We start from the raw sequence: 15,523 nt of genomic DNA on the forward strand, positions 1-15,523 counted from the left end.
CCAAAATGAAGAATAAAAGGGACTAACATTGCAAAGAATTATGCTAGAAATTCAAAAAAAATCTTAATAATCACAGAGAGAACTGAAAAGAGACTTGAAATTATAGATCAAAATACAGAAAGTACGGAGGGAAGAGTTGATAATACTTATAAAACAACGATGAAATTTGAGGACAGAGTTCAAAAAACCACAGAGACATATGACAGTGATAAGAAAATTGTTGACACTGACAGCAAATCGAGAGTGGAGGGAAATGATAAGTGTGAAATACAGAAAGGAGAGATCAGTGAACTGGAACTCTATCTCAGATGTCAAAATATAGATGAAGAAAGGGGAGAAAATTTGGCAGAAACAATGAGAGTAATTTCGGCAGAAGCACCAGTGATAACAAAAGTCAAGCTGATGAAAGGAACAGATAGAGGGTTTCGAATCTTTATAAGATATGCAATGAATAACAAGTTGTCAAGAGAAGTCCACATAAGACTTACCAAGAAAACACTTAGAATACAGATTCTACCAGAGATATTGGGCAAGAGATATTGGACTGCACTATTTCTGGAAGGATACAGGATGTTGAAATGAAATGTCACAATAAAATTTAGTTAAATGTATTTAAATTTTGAATACTATGTATAAGACAAAGTAATAATAGCTATAGCCAAATAAATGATTAATAATGATAATAAAGCATTTATAGATACTAGATTGATAATATGAAATTTTATACAAACTGTAAGTGAGGATGATGGAGATGATGTTGAAAAACCTTTTTATAAAAGATAAATAATTCTATATAGACACAACCACATAACAGCATTCTTTAGCTATTTCAAAAAATCCTCCAATAACGTTACACCTTTATAGCATCTTTTAAGTAAAAGTCAGTTTTTAAAGCCTTCCCCCCGCTTTTCCCCCCGCAACTCACTAACATTTATAAATAAGTTACTTTAGCCAATACCATAGCATGTATATATTGTTAACAATGACCATTAACATTTCCTTGTTGTTATTATAATTGGCTAAAAATCATTTACTATTTTTGCCCCATCTCCTCTCATCAGCCCCCCCCCCCCAAAACAAAAACCCTTACACCTTTATAACAAGATCTAAATGAAAATTTGTTAATAAAATTATAGGTCTTTTTCCCAAGTCACAATTTATATCCCAATTTCTTTTACTAAATTGTCAGTACATGTATATATCATTACGCTGTATCCATTATCATTTCATTATTATTATTTATGGTTAATTAATTGTTAGCGAGTAAACATTTAATAACAATCTAAAACAATCTAGGAGTTACAAGGTTCCTACTTATTATTAATCACCAATAATAAAAAACCTAATTTTTATTACCAACTTTCATTGTCAACCTGTATCTTTCCAGTAACAAAACTTATCTCTTATCTTATCTCTCTTGCCAATTGTGGAGTCAGTCTTCTTTTTGTCTCCATTATAAGGTTTTTATAGACTTCTCTCTGCACTTTGTTGCTTGAAGGGTCTCTCAGATAATCTCCTTGCCCACCAGTTGCTACTAAAGTTAAATTGTCTTTATTTGTCAATCTTGCTTCTGAAAAAATTTCTCTTCTTATGTCTATCATCATTAGTATTTTTTTTCTCTTCTGTGTCCTGGAATCTGGGGTAGACCTCCAATTCGTTGAATTCCCTTTTCCACATCCCATTTCCATTTTCACCCACATTTGCTCCATTATTAAATTCATCTATTGTCTTATCTTTATCTTCTATATCTTCATTCTCCCCTTTAATTTTGGGGGCTCCAACCCCATCATCTTTTGCTGTGAGGAAGACTAGTCTTTCCAGCTTCTTCTCAATTTTCCCATATCCTTCCAATAGATTTTGAATTCCAGCAAGATATTTTAGAATTTAAGGTTTCCTCATCTAAGTATTGAGCCATGTTTCCAAAACAGAAGAGAGAAAGAAAAAGGAAAAAAACAACTAATAGTGACTGCCAGTCTAATCTTCCAGGCATCTCTTAGCTTTATTGACTTAAACACAAGTTCTTTTATGCTCTTCAAAGAGGAAGGGTTCTGTTCCCCCCTTCCTTCCTTCCTTCCTTCCTTCCTTCCTTCCTTCCTTCCATCCTTCCTTCCTTCCTTCCTTCCTTCCTTCCTTCCTTCCTTCTTTCTTTCTTTCTTTCTTTCTTTCTTTCTTTCTTTCTCTGCCAAAATTGTTCTCAGAGGCACCTGTGAAAACAGTTCGTGCCCTTGGTCTTTTATCAGTTTCTGTAAACAAGTTGCAAACCCTTCAGCTGCAAAGTTAGTGAAGTCAAATAAAGAAAGAGATACGTTGTTTCAAAAAAAACCTCTGGCAGTTAATTTTCACCTTCTGTAGGAAACAAAGTTCTTTAGATTGCTTTTCGTGTGATTTAATATCAAATAGTAGGTTGAATTGTTTAAATAAAAAGGAAGGTTTTAATCCAGAAGTCAAAAAATAAAGCAACAAAAAGCAGAAGAGAAAAAAAAATCAATCCGTTCACTCTAAGGGGAGAAATGGAGAATGTGACGAGCATTTCAATCCACAAAAAATAGTTATAATGACAAAGGAAAAAAAACTTTCCACAGCAATCCCATTAGGATTATTTTGTTATTATAATTGGCTAAAAATCATTTACTATTTTTGCCCCATCTCCTCTCATCAGCCCCCCCCCCCAAAAAAACCTTACACCTTTATAACAAGATCTAAATGAAAATTTGTTAATAAAATTATAGGTCTTTTTCCCAAGTCACAATTTACAATTTATATCCCAATTTCTTTTACTAAATTGTCAGTACATGTATATATCATTACGCTGTATCCATTATCATTTCATTATTATTATTTATGGTTAATTAATTGTTAGCGAGTAAACATTTAATAACAATCTAAAACAATCTAGGAGTTACAAGGTTCCTACTTATTAATCACCAATAATAAAAAACCCAATTTTTTATTACCAACTTTCATTGTCAACCTGTATCTTTCCAGTAACAAAACTTATCACTTAATAATAATAATAATAATAATAATAATAATAATAATAATAATAATAATAATAATAAAATTTATTTCTTACCCTCTCCCGAAGGACTCGGGGCGGTGTACAATAAAACACATAAGAACAGTATGGACAATACACAAACAGAATAAACGAATACATGTACATGGAGGAGCTAGGAAGATGAATAAAAACAGTTAAAACACAATTTAAAATCCCCTAATAAAATTCCCAAAGTCACAAAATTAAAAAACCCGTCAGGAGCAGTGTGAATGAACTATGATTGAGCCAGGCCAGCTACTTGAAATAGGTGGGTCTTGAGCTTAATCAGGGAAGGCGCGGAGGTCAGAGGTAGTCCTAATATCCGGGGGAAGGTCATTCCACAGGGCTGGGCCCGCAACAGAGAAGGCTCTACTCCTAGACGCCGCCCCCCGACATTGTCTGGTGGACGGCACCTGGAGGAGTCCCTCTCTGTGCGAGCGAATTGGTCGCAGGGATGTATGGGGCAGGATACGATCCCACAAGTAGCTAGGTCCTGAGCCATGGAGCGCTTTAAAGATCGTTATCAGGACCTTGAAACGCACCCGGTAGACCACAGGGAGCCAGTGCAGCTCGCGCAGGAAAGGTGTCACATGGGAGTACCTTGTACTCCCCATAATTACCCGCGCGGCCGCGTTCTGGACCAACTGTAGTCTACGAGTGCATTTCAAGGGAAGCCCCATGTAGAGAGCGTTACAGTAGTCCAGGCGAGACGTCACCAGCGCATGAGTGACTGTGCGCAAGGCATCCCGGTCCAATAGGGGGCGCAATTGGCGCACCAGGCGAACCTGGTGGAACGCCCCCCTTGCCACGGCCGTCACATGGTCATCCATGGACAGCCGAGCATCAAGGAGGATGCCCAAATTGCGCGCCCGCTCCACCGGGGCAAGTTGCAGGTCCCCGATGGCCAGAGATGGAATTAACTGGTTGAACCGGGGGGCCGGAACCCACAGCCACTCCATCTTGGATGGGTTGAGCTTGAGTCGGTTGTCATCCATCCAGACCCATACGGCTTCCACACACCGGGACATCACTTCGACGGCCTCGTTGGGGTGGTTCGGGGTGGAGATGTACAGCTGAGTATCATCAGCGTACAGGTGGTATCCCACCCCGAAACCACGGATAATCTCACCCAGCGGCTTCATGTATGTGTTGAACAGGAGTGGCGAGAGGACCGACCCCTGTGGCACCCCACAGGTCAGGGGGCTCAGAGTCGACCTCTGCTCCCCTGTCAACACACGTTGCGTCCGGCCGGAAAGGTAGGAGCCAAACCACCGTAAAACGGTGCCCCCGACCCCCAACCCCTCCAGTCGGCGCAACAGGATACCATGGTCGATGGTATCAAAAGCCGCCGAGAGGTCTAATAGGACCAGGATAGAGGAACAACCCCTATCTCTGGCCCTCCAGAGATCATCCACCAACGCGACCAAGGCCGTCTCCGTGCTGTGCCCAGGACGGAAGCCGGACTGGCGCGGGTCTAGATAATCATTTTCCTCCAGATGTCATGGAAATTGATAAGCCACCACACTCTCTACAACCTTCGCCAGAAAGGGAAGGTTGGAGACAGGACGATAATTGGCCAGCTCCGTAGGGTCCAGGGAAGGCTTCTTGAGCAAGGGTCTCACCACCGCCTCTTTCAAGGCGGCTGGAAGGGACCCCTCACCCAGCGAAGCGTTCACTAGGCCCTGGAGCAAGTCGCGTGTAACCTCCCAGGATGCCAGTACAAGCCAGGAGGGACACGGGTCCAGTAAACATGTGGTAGGTCGAAGTCGTCCATGCACTCTGTCCAAATCTTCGATGGCAACCAAGTCAAACTCCTCCCAGATAGGTCTCTCAAGACTCGCCACGGACGCCTCTACAGGACCACTGGAAGGGACCCAATCCTTCCGGATTTGAGCGATTTTATCCTGCAGATATTTCCCAAATTCCTCTGCCCTACCCTGTAAAGGGGCCTCCCGCGGCCTCTGAAATAGGAGGGAGCGGGACACCTGAAACAGGGCGGCAGGGCGGTTCTCTGCGGATGCAATGAGAGTGGCACAATATTGACGTTTGGCCACTCTCAATGCCACAAGGTACGTCCTTAAATGGGCTTGTACCTGTGTTCGGTCAAATTCGGAACGGGAGGATCTCCAACGACTCTCTAGGCATCTCTTGCGGCGCTTCATCACCCTTAGCTCCTCGGTAAACCAAGGGGCCAGGGTGGAGCGTTGCCACCGGAGAGGCCGCAAAGGCGCCACCCGGTTCAAGGCCCCGGTAGTCGCCTTATTCCACGCGAGCACCAGGTCCTCTACCCGAGGGTGGGTCAGGGCCGCAGAAGGTGGCCCAAGCTCCATCTGGAACCTCTCTGGTTCCATCAGGCGCCTGGGGCGGAACCATCTAGTATTTTCCGGTTCCCCCTCCCCGCAGCGGGGGGTAGCACCAGGGAAGTCAAGTCGGAGGAGTGAGTGGTCTGACCATGACAGGGGAGTGATGGTTAAGTCCCCTCCTCCCAGATCAGACATCCTATCTCTCTTGCCAATTGTGGAGTCAGTCTTCTTTTTGTCTCCATTATAAGGTTTTTATAGACTTCTCTCTGCACTTTGTTGCTTGAAGGGTCTCTCAGATAATCTCCTTGCCCACCAGTTGCTACTAAAGTTAAATTGTCTTTATTTGTCAATCTTGCTTCTGAAAAAATTTCTCTTCTTATGTCTATCATCATTAGTATTTTTTCTCTCTTCTGTGTCCTGGAATCTGGGGTAGACCTCCAATTCGTTGAATTCCCTTTTCCACATCCCCTTTCCATTTTCACCCACATTTGCTCCATTATTAAATTCATCTATTGTCTTATCTTTATCTTCTATATCTTCATTCTCCCCTTTAATTTTGGGGGCTCCAACCCCATCATCTTTTGCTGTGAGGAAGACTAGTCTTTCCAGCTTCTTCTCAATTCTCCCATATCCTTCCAATAGATTTTGAATTCCAGCAAGATATTTTAGAATTTAAGGTTTCCTCATCTAAGTATTGAGCCATGTTTCCAAAACAGAAGAGAGAAAGAAAAAGGAAAAAAAAAACTAATAGTGACTGCCAGTCTAATCTTCCAGGCATCTCTTAGCTTTATTGACTTAAACACAAGTTCTTTTATGCTCTTCAAAGAGGAAGGGCTCTGTTCCCCCCTTCCTTCCTTCCTTCCTTCCTTCCTTCCTTCCTTCCTTCCTTCCTTCCTTCTTTCTTTCTTTCTTTCTTTCTTTCTTTCTTTCCTTCTTTCTCTGCCAAAATTGTTCTCAGAGGCACCTGTGAAAACAGTTCGTGCCCTTGGTCTATTATCAGTTTCTGTAAACAAGTTGCAAACCCTTCAGCTGCAAAGTTAGTGAAGTCAAATAAAGAGATACGTTGTTTCAAAAAAAATACCTCTGACTGGCAGTTAATTTTCACCTTCTGTAGGAAACAAAGTTCTTTAGATTGCTTTTCATGTGATTTAATATCAAGTAGTAGGTTGAATTGTTTAAATAAAAAGGAAGGTTTTAATCCAGAAGTCAAAAAATAAAGCAACAAGAAGCAGAAGAGAAAAAAAAATCAATCCGTTCACTCTAAGGGGAGAAATGGAGAACGTGACGAGCATTTCAATCCACAAAAAATAGTTATAATGACAAAGGAAAAAAAAACTTTCCACAGCGATCCCATTAGGATTATTTTGTCCACCCACTTCTTTTGTTTAAGGATCAGTTTTGATACAGACTTTGGTCCCATTTTGGTGCTAGGAATATATGCTCCTAATCAATGCCAAGAAAGCTTTTATAAGATGCTCCATTTAAAAATTTTAGACTGGAACTTTAAGAGTATTCTAAGAATGGGAGACTGGAATGGAGTGATTTCTCCAAAGATAGATAAGAGCACAAAGACTAAATTCACTATCAAATTACCAAAGGCTTTTTTTGATTTACAAGACGACTTGAAATTAAAAGATGTTTGGAGGACACAACACCTAAATGAGATGGATTTTTCTTTCTATTCAGATAGACATAAATCCTTTTCTAGGATTGATTTCTTTTTGTTAACACCGGATCTACTTCCTAAAGCTAAGAAATCCAAGATTTTCGCCAGGACACTTACTGATCATAGTCCGGTGTGGTTACAAATTGAATTAGGGAAGAGGCCAAGAAGGTCTTGGAGAGTAAATGAAAATTTATTTAGATATGAAAAAAATGTTGATGAACTTAAAAAACACATGAAGGAATTTTTCAGTTTTAACATGAATAAGGGTACTCCCATTGAAACAGTTTGGGATGCAAGTAAAGCTTATATGCGTGGGGTCCTGATACATATGAACTTTAAACATAAACAAATTAGACAGAAAAGGAGAATGGAATTGGAAGATGAAATAAAAAACAAGGAACAGTTGCTTATAACAAACCCGAATGACCAGGCGCACCAGATGGCGCTAAAGCTGTTGAAAGATCAATTTCAGATGCTTATAGCAGAACAAACAGCAACTAACTTACAATTTGCTAAACATAACACCTTTGCTAACGCTAATAAACCTGGTAGGTGGTTAGCATATACTTTGAGAAGGAATATGAATGACAGAATTATTGATAAAATTGAGTATCGAGGGAAGATGGTATATCAACAAGAGTTGATTAAAAAATCATTTGTGGACTATTATACTAAGCTATATGTACAGGATAATATACAGAATAAGTTAATAGATGATTTTTTGGAAGGAAAAAGGGTTGCTAAAATTTCTGTGCCTCAAAAGGCAAATCTGGAACGTCTGATAACTGCTGACGAGATCACTTTAGTTATAAATCAACTTAAATTAGCTAAGGCTCCAGGGACTGATGGTTTGACTGCAATGTATTATAAAACTTTACAACTGGAAATGATTGAATATCTTACACAACTATTTTGTAATATACAACAAGGAGGTAAAATACGTCCCTCATGGAAAGCGGCTTTTATCTCATTGATACCTAAAGATAAAGAGGGCCCTAAGAAACCAGAGGATTACAGGCCGATATCTCTTCTGAACACAGATTATAAAATATTTGCTAAGGTACTAGCCAACAGATTGATGCCGGTTATTCAAGAGATTATTCATCATGATCAAGCAGGATTTAATGAAGGCAGACATATGAAGGAGAATGTAAGGCAACTCGTAGATTTAATTGACTATCTTGATAAGAATAAGCAGATCTCTGCAGTGCTGGTTTTCTTGGATGCAGAGAAGGCCTTCGATCGAGTGAATTGGAACTTTCTAACCAAGACTTTGGAAAAGATGGATATGGGACCACGATTGCGGCAGGCAATTGGAGCAATTTATCAGCAACAAAATGCACAACTTATTATTAATGGAAATTTGTCAACAACTTTCGAGATACAAAAAGGCACAAGACAAGGTTGCCCATTATCCCCATTGTTATTTATTTTAACTTTGGAAGTCTTGTTGAACGCAATTCGGGACTCAAAATCCTTAGATGGCATAGCTATCAGGCAAAAAGAATACAGAACTAGAGCATTCGCCGATGATCTGGTTGTTACCCTTTCACATCCTTTGAAATCAATAATCCAGATGAAAAATATCATAGTAGAATTTGGCATGGTGTCTGGGTTTAGACTAAATCAAAACAAAATGAAAATGATGGTTAAAAACATGACAGAGACTCAAAGAAAGAGACTTGTAAGTTTAGCAGGTTTTGAAATAGTTTCTAAAGTCCAATATTTAGGAATACAAATTTCAGAATCAAATACAAAACTTTTCTTAAATAACTATGAAGTGTTGTGGCAAAAGATACAGAAAGATCTTGAAGCGTGGAAAAAGTTACAATTGTCCTTGCTTGGAAGGATCTCAGCAATTAAAATGAACATTCTACCTACATTTATCTTTCTATTCCAGATGATTCCGGTGCTTAAATCAGATAAAACCTTGTTAAATTGGCAAATAACATTAAATAAATTTGTTTGGAAGGAGAAAAAACCAAGAGTAAAGATGAAGACTATGCAAGATACACGTGAAAGAGGCGGCCTCAGACTCCCAAACCTTCGATTGTATTATGAAGCTGCGGTACTAACGCATGTAGCAGATTGGTTTGGGAAAACAAAAATGGAATTGCTGAATATAGAAGGCCATGATCTTGTTCTGGGATGGCATGCATATCTTTTTTATGAAGACAGGGTGGATAAAGTGTTTAACAACCATGTTCTCCGAAGTGCCTTGATGAGAATATGGAAGAAGCACCGGCCCAATTGGGATTATAAAATACCGCTTTGGTTGGATCTTGCAGACACCATGGGGATTATGAATATTAAGTCACTCGGGGGTTGTTTATATAAAGATGTGCTTATCGCTGATGGGGACGAATGGAAGTTAAAAACTTTGAAACAACTGTTGGAAGAAGGAATTACTTTAAATTGGTTACATTACATACAGCTACAGAAGAGATGGGAAGAAGATCGCAGGGTCGGTTTTATGGATAAAGAAGTGGAACTGATTAAGCAGATAAAAGAGACTGGCCCAAAACAAGTTAAAAGAATATATAATGTTCTGTTAGAAAGAGACTCAGAAAGTGAATTGGTTAAGGATTGTATGATTAAATGGGCTCAGAATTTTGGTGGAGTGGTTATGTTGGAAACGTGGGAAAAAATATGGGTTCAGAATGTTAAATTTACACAGTCACAGAATTTAAGGGAGAACTTTTATAAAATGTTTTACAGATGGTATTTAGATCCTAAAAAATTATCATGCATGTACCCAAATGTTCAACCAAAATGTTGGAGATGCGGGTGTCTAGATGCTACCTTTTTTCATGTATGGTGGACTTGTAACAAGGTTAAAGCTTTTTGGATAAAAATATGGTGGGTTATGCAGAATGTATTTAAGAAAAGAATACAATTCACTCCGCAAATGTTTTTATTGGGTATAGCTAAGGATTTCACCAAAGGGGAAACAAAATTGGCCTTGTATATGGTCGCAGCAGCTAGGTTGTTGATTGCGCAACATTGGAAAAAATATTTTTTACCGACAATTGATCAATGGATTCAGAAGGTGGCGGGGTTCGCCGAAATGGCAAAAATTTCAGCTTTCTTAAAAGCTCAGAAACAGGAGGAATATACACAGGAGTGGGCAAAATGGATTGATTATATACAGAATAAATACCAGACTAAGAGTTATTATGTAGCCTTTAGGTAAGAATGTTTAGATTGATAGATGATCAGAGTAAATAATATATGGGATGTTTGGAATTGTTAGAGTGGTATACGGCGGAAGTCAGGGGGGTGGGTTTGTGTGGGAGGTGGGGGAGGGTTAGGGTAGAGGGCGGGGCAATATATATGTATGAATAAATTAGAAGATGGGATTAATGAAACATTGTTATTCTAGGAGAAATTTATATTAAGAGTTATAGATGTTAAATTAGCTTAGAAAATGGGATCAATGTGTTATTATTAATCTAAGAGAAATTTATATTGTGTTTGTTGGGAGGAGAGGGGTTACGAGTAATTTACTTTAAGATGGGGGGAGGGGAGGGGGCAAAGTATTTGGTATAATATTTGAATGTGAATTTTTGCGGGGGGGTTGGGGGGGTATAGCATTTGTATGAGATTTACATTGTATGGCGGGGGGGTGAAAAGGGGGAAAATCTGTTTGTACAAAACTCTTTTAATAAAAAAAAAGGATCAGTTTGGCTTTAAGGAAACATTTCTTTGGGCAGTCTTTAGCAAAATAGAAAAAATACCTCACCAGATGGACTCACTTTCTCTTTTCATTTCCTTCCTTCCGGAGCGTCCCGACTTCATCAGCCTAGGGGCTGCCTGTTCACCAGAGGCTTGAAGCACTTCCCTTGGGTCTAACAGGGATTTTACGATATCCTTGAGACCAGCAAGCTTTGTCTTCCTGAGCACCGTCTCTACGGGACGGTTTAGGTCTCCATGGACTCCCCAGGGGCAAAAGTGTCAATGGCGGTCTCAGAGTATCGAGACCGCATGTTGTAACGTCATGACGAGAGTCTTTCGTTTCTAACTGACCAAGTTGGGATAGCTGATAATCTGCCCAAGACAATACTTTAAAAAAAAGCAGGGGGCACCGCTCTAATCCCCAGGACTGATGGGTGGTGCTTAGAAAATTGCAAAAAAACCATCACCAAACCCTGACACCGAGAAAGCTATCCCTCTGGATTCTTATTCATCTCAATCTGTGAGAAACGTACCAATCTCGTTTTCAATTTCAGTGATCTTTTGAGCCCATGGAAGCAACTTTCTTGACTCCTTCTCAGCCGCCAGGATCAACTCAGTATCTGAAACACATGTAGCAAGAGCATCTCTTCAGATCTGAAGCTGCCTCCTGGTCTATCCAGAGCCCACTTCCTTCCATGCATGAAACAGTCTTCTGAAGGGGTCTGTCGGTCTCTGAAGCTAGGAATGTTTTTCTCCCCTCTTCCCCGGAAGGATCCCATTACGAGGTCCCTGGAGGCAAATCTCACCAAACCATAGAGAATCATGGCAAGATTGGCCTTTCAGAACCATGACCTAAATCCTGTGCCTTGCGGACTGGCATCGGGTTGGTGGAGTGGCTGGAGGTTAGCAATGAATGAATGGATCTCCTCCCCTGTTCACCCTTGGCTTGGCCTTCATCCAGTTGGCTCCCTCATGCTTTGATTAGATTTTGTTTCCCGACCATCAGTAGATTGCCAATCAATTTATTTACTGTCAGAACGGAGCTGGGCTTTTAAATAGCTCCTGATTCTTCTGCAGAACCAGTTTGGAGGTCACTTGGAGAAGAATTCAAGGCCAGCAGCAGGTGGAAGGGAATGCTCCTTCCGATGTAACCCACCAATCTAGCTAGAGGAAGGAAAATGAGCTCGGTGGCCTTGGGGACAGGGATGCATTTGAATGTTCAGAGTGGAACTTTTTACTTACCATTAAGACTACCATATTCAGCATTCTGTGCAATCATATATTTCCTAATTTGTGCGACTGCATTCCGAAGTGGATCCCGCTTTGCTTTTTCAACAGCACCTGAAGGAGAGGTTTAATTACCATATAATAATAAGTTGAATTGAGACCCATTTGGTGTTGTGGTCAAGACACCATGCTAGAAAGAAGGAGATCATGAAATCTTCTCCCACCTTGGCCACGAAACCGTCTGGGTGACCTTGGGCCTGTCACTTAGGCTCAGCCCTAGGAAGGGGGCAATGGCAAATCCCTTCTGTAAACCTTGCCTCTTTGAAGTTCTAGCCTCATTTGTTAACACAAGTTTTGAAACAGTCTGGGGCTGGTAAAAAAAGTATGTAAGCTCCTCAGAGTAGGGTGTTTTTTTTGCAAAGTTAGGATATTCAGGTCTAGTAAGTTCAAAATGTCCATATATCTAGGCAGCCCTTTGGGTATTGCTCCAAGGGCTCCCATTACTATTGGTACAGCCATTGATTTCTTCCGCCATGGCTGCAAATCACCATACTTTATTACTTTTTCTACATGTTTCTCTTCAATTTGTGCATCACCTGGTACTGTAATATCGATGAAAAACATTTCTTTTTCTTTTCCACAATAGTGATGTCAAGCATGTTGTGAGCCAGATGTCTGTCTGTTTGGATCTCAAAGTCCCACAGGATCTTGATGTGCTCATTTTCAAGGACTTGGTCTACTTGGTCTACTTGGCGAAGGTTGTAGAGAGTGTGGTGGCTTCTCAGTTCCCATGACATCTGGAGGAGAATGATTATCTAGACCCGCGTCAGTCCGGCTTTCGCCCCGGGCACAGCACAGAGACGGCCTAGATGATCTCTGGAGGGCCAGAGATAGGGGTTGTTCCTCTATCCTGGTCCTATTAGACCTCTCGGCGGCTTTTGATACCATCGACCATGGTATCCTGTTGCACCGACTGGAGGGGTTGGGGGTCCGGGGCACCGTTTTGCGGTGGTTCGGCTCCTACCTCTCTGGCCGGACGCAACGTGTGTTGGCAGGGGAGCAGAGGTCGACCCTAAGCCCCCTTACTTGTGGGGTGCCACAGGGGTCGGTCCTCTCGCCACTCCTGTTCAACACATACATGAAGCCGCTGGGTGAGATCATCCGTGGTTTCGGGGTGGGATATCATCTGTACGCTGATGATACTCAGCTGTACATTTCCACCCCGAACCACCCCAACGAGGCCGTCGAAATGATGTCCCGGTGTTTGGAAGCCGTACGGGTCTGGATGGGTGACAACAGACTCAAGCTCAACCCCTCCAAGACTGAGTGGCTGTGGGTTCCGGCCCCCCGGTTCAACCAGTTAATTCCATCTCTGGCCATTGGGGGTGTTCAACTCGCCCCCGTGGAGCGGGCGCGCAATCTGGGCGTCCTCCTGGATGCCAGGCTGTCCATGGATGACCATGTGACAGCCGTGGCTAGGGGGGCGTTCCACCAGGTTCGCCTGGTGCGCCAATTGCGCCCCCTATTGGACCGGGACGCCTTGCGCACAGTCACTCATGCGCTGGTGACGTCTCGCCTGGACTACTGTAACGCTCTCTACATGGGGCTTCCCTTGAAATGCACTCGGAGACTGCAGCTGGTCCAGAATGCGGCCGCGTGGGTGATTATGGGGAGTACAAGGTACTCCCATGTGACACCTCTCCTGCGCGAGCTGCACTGGGTTCCTGTGGTCTATCGGGTGCGTTTCAAGGTCCTGATTACGATCTTTAAAGCGCTCCATGGCTCAGGACCTAGTTACTTGTGGGATCGTATTCTGCCCCATACATCCCTACGACCCATCCGCTCGCACAGAGAGGGACTTCTCCAGGTGCCGTCCACCAGACAGTGCCGAGGGGCGGCGCCTAGGAGCAGAGCCTTCTCTGTGGCGGGCCCAGCCCTGTGGAATGACCTCCCTCCGGATATTAGGACCACCACTGACCTCCGCTCCTTCCGTGTAAAGCTCAAGACCCACCTATTCCAAATAGCTGGCCTGGCTCAACCATAACCTCATATCGCTCCTGATGGGTTTTTAATTTGGTAATTTTATTCAAAGGGATTTTAAATTGTGTTTTTTAATTGTTTTCACTCATCAGTCTACCTCCTCCATGCACATGTATATTTCTTTGTTCTTATGTATGTTTGTCTTTATCTGTATTTTATTTGTTTTGATTGTACGCCACCCCGAGTCCTTCGGGAGAGGGTTGCGGCTAACAAATAAAATTATTATTATTATTATTATTATTATTATTATTATTATTATTATTATTATTATTATTATTATTATTATTGGTGTTCCCAATCATTTTTGCTGCCTTTGAACCCAAACTTCTGGCAAAGCTTCCAATGTATGATGTAATAAAGGAGAATATTTGTAGCTCAGGGTTGACATCAGAGGTGGGTTCCGACTGGTTTGGCCCGGTTCTGAACCTGTAATGGTATGGTGGTGTGGGTTGCTGGAACCGGCAGCGACCCAGGACTGCCACGCCCCTGAACTGGTTCTCTGGTTGGTGCTGTTGGCGCCGCCATCTTTTTTTTCAGTTCTGCTCATGTGCAGAACAAGTTTAATTGAATTGTGCATGCACACGCATGCAAACAGTGTGCACACAAGCACACCGGCAGTAAAGCCGGCTAGAACCCAGCCCTGGTTGACCTGAGGGGTCCTTGGTACTCTCTGAGCATTTGTTCCTGCAAGGGTTTCATTCTTTAAACTAGGTAACGTCATCAGGGTTAACAGCACTGTACAGTGTTACAGCAAATTACACGGCTCACTAGCACTGATGACGTTACCTAGTTTGGGTGATGAAACGCCTGCAAGAAAAGACACAAGCTCCAAGAGCATCAATGTATGATTTTTGGCACCTCGATCATGAGCTTGTAGATGATCAGCCTGTGAGATTTTGCTGCAGCTACTGATGAGGTCATCCACTGTTTCATCTTTCTTGTTCGCTCTGGTTACTGACATGTTGATTCTTTGCTTTGAAGGAATTGGTCTGCAAGGTTTGTTCTCGGGCAGCCGAAATTAAGCCTTCGGTTTCTTTCTTCCACACCCCTGATCTCAACAAGCTCCATGTGAGCTTTGTATGTTCCTTTCCTTCACTCTCCTTCAGGTATTGGCTGCGCATAGGATTCTTTTTCCAGTTAGGCTCAGTGCTCAATTGTTTCCTTTCCATGTTCCGCTTTCAGTCTTGCATCCACAAGTTCCACAGGATCTTGACCTGTTCATTTTCAAGAACTTTGTCAACTTGGTGTTCCCAGCAACTTTTGCTACATTTGAACCCCAACTTTTGGCGAAGCTTCCAATCATTGTGTGACTTTGGCCACTCAATCATGATGTTATAGATAATCAGCCTGTGAGATTTTGCTGCAGCCAGTGGTGCTGCTGCTGCTGCTGATTCCTGTTAACTATTTTGACCTTGATATACTATCTTAAAAATTATGAGAGCCTGTTTTGCAAGGGAGAGGAATCAATATTGTAGCATTGTATTAATCAGTATTCAGTTAGAAGGGAAAATATGTGTACATATGTATGTTGGTTTATTTTGTTCCTTTGAATGCATCTTTGCAGCTGCAGACTAA

The sequence above is a fragment of the Natrix helvetica genome, assembly GCF_964273705.1.
Source record: "Natrix helvetica genome assembly, chromosome: 7".
Lineage (NCBI taxonomy): Eukaryota > Metazoa > Chordata > Lepidosauria > Squamata > Natricidae > Natrix > Natrix helvetica.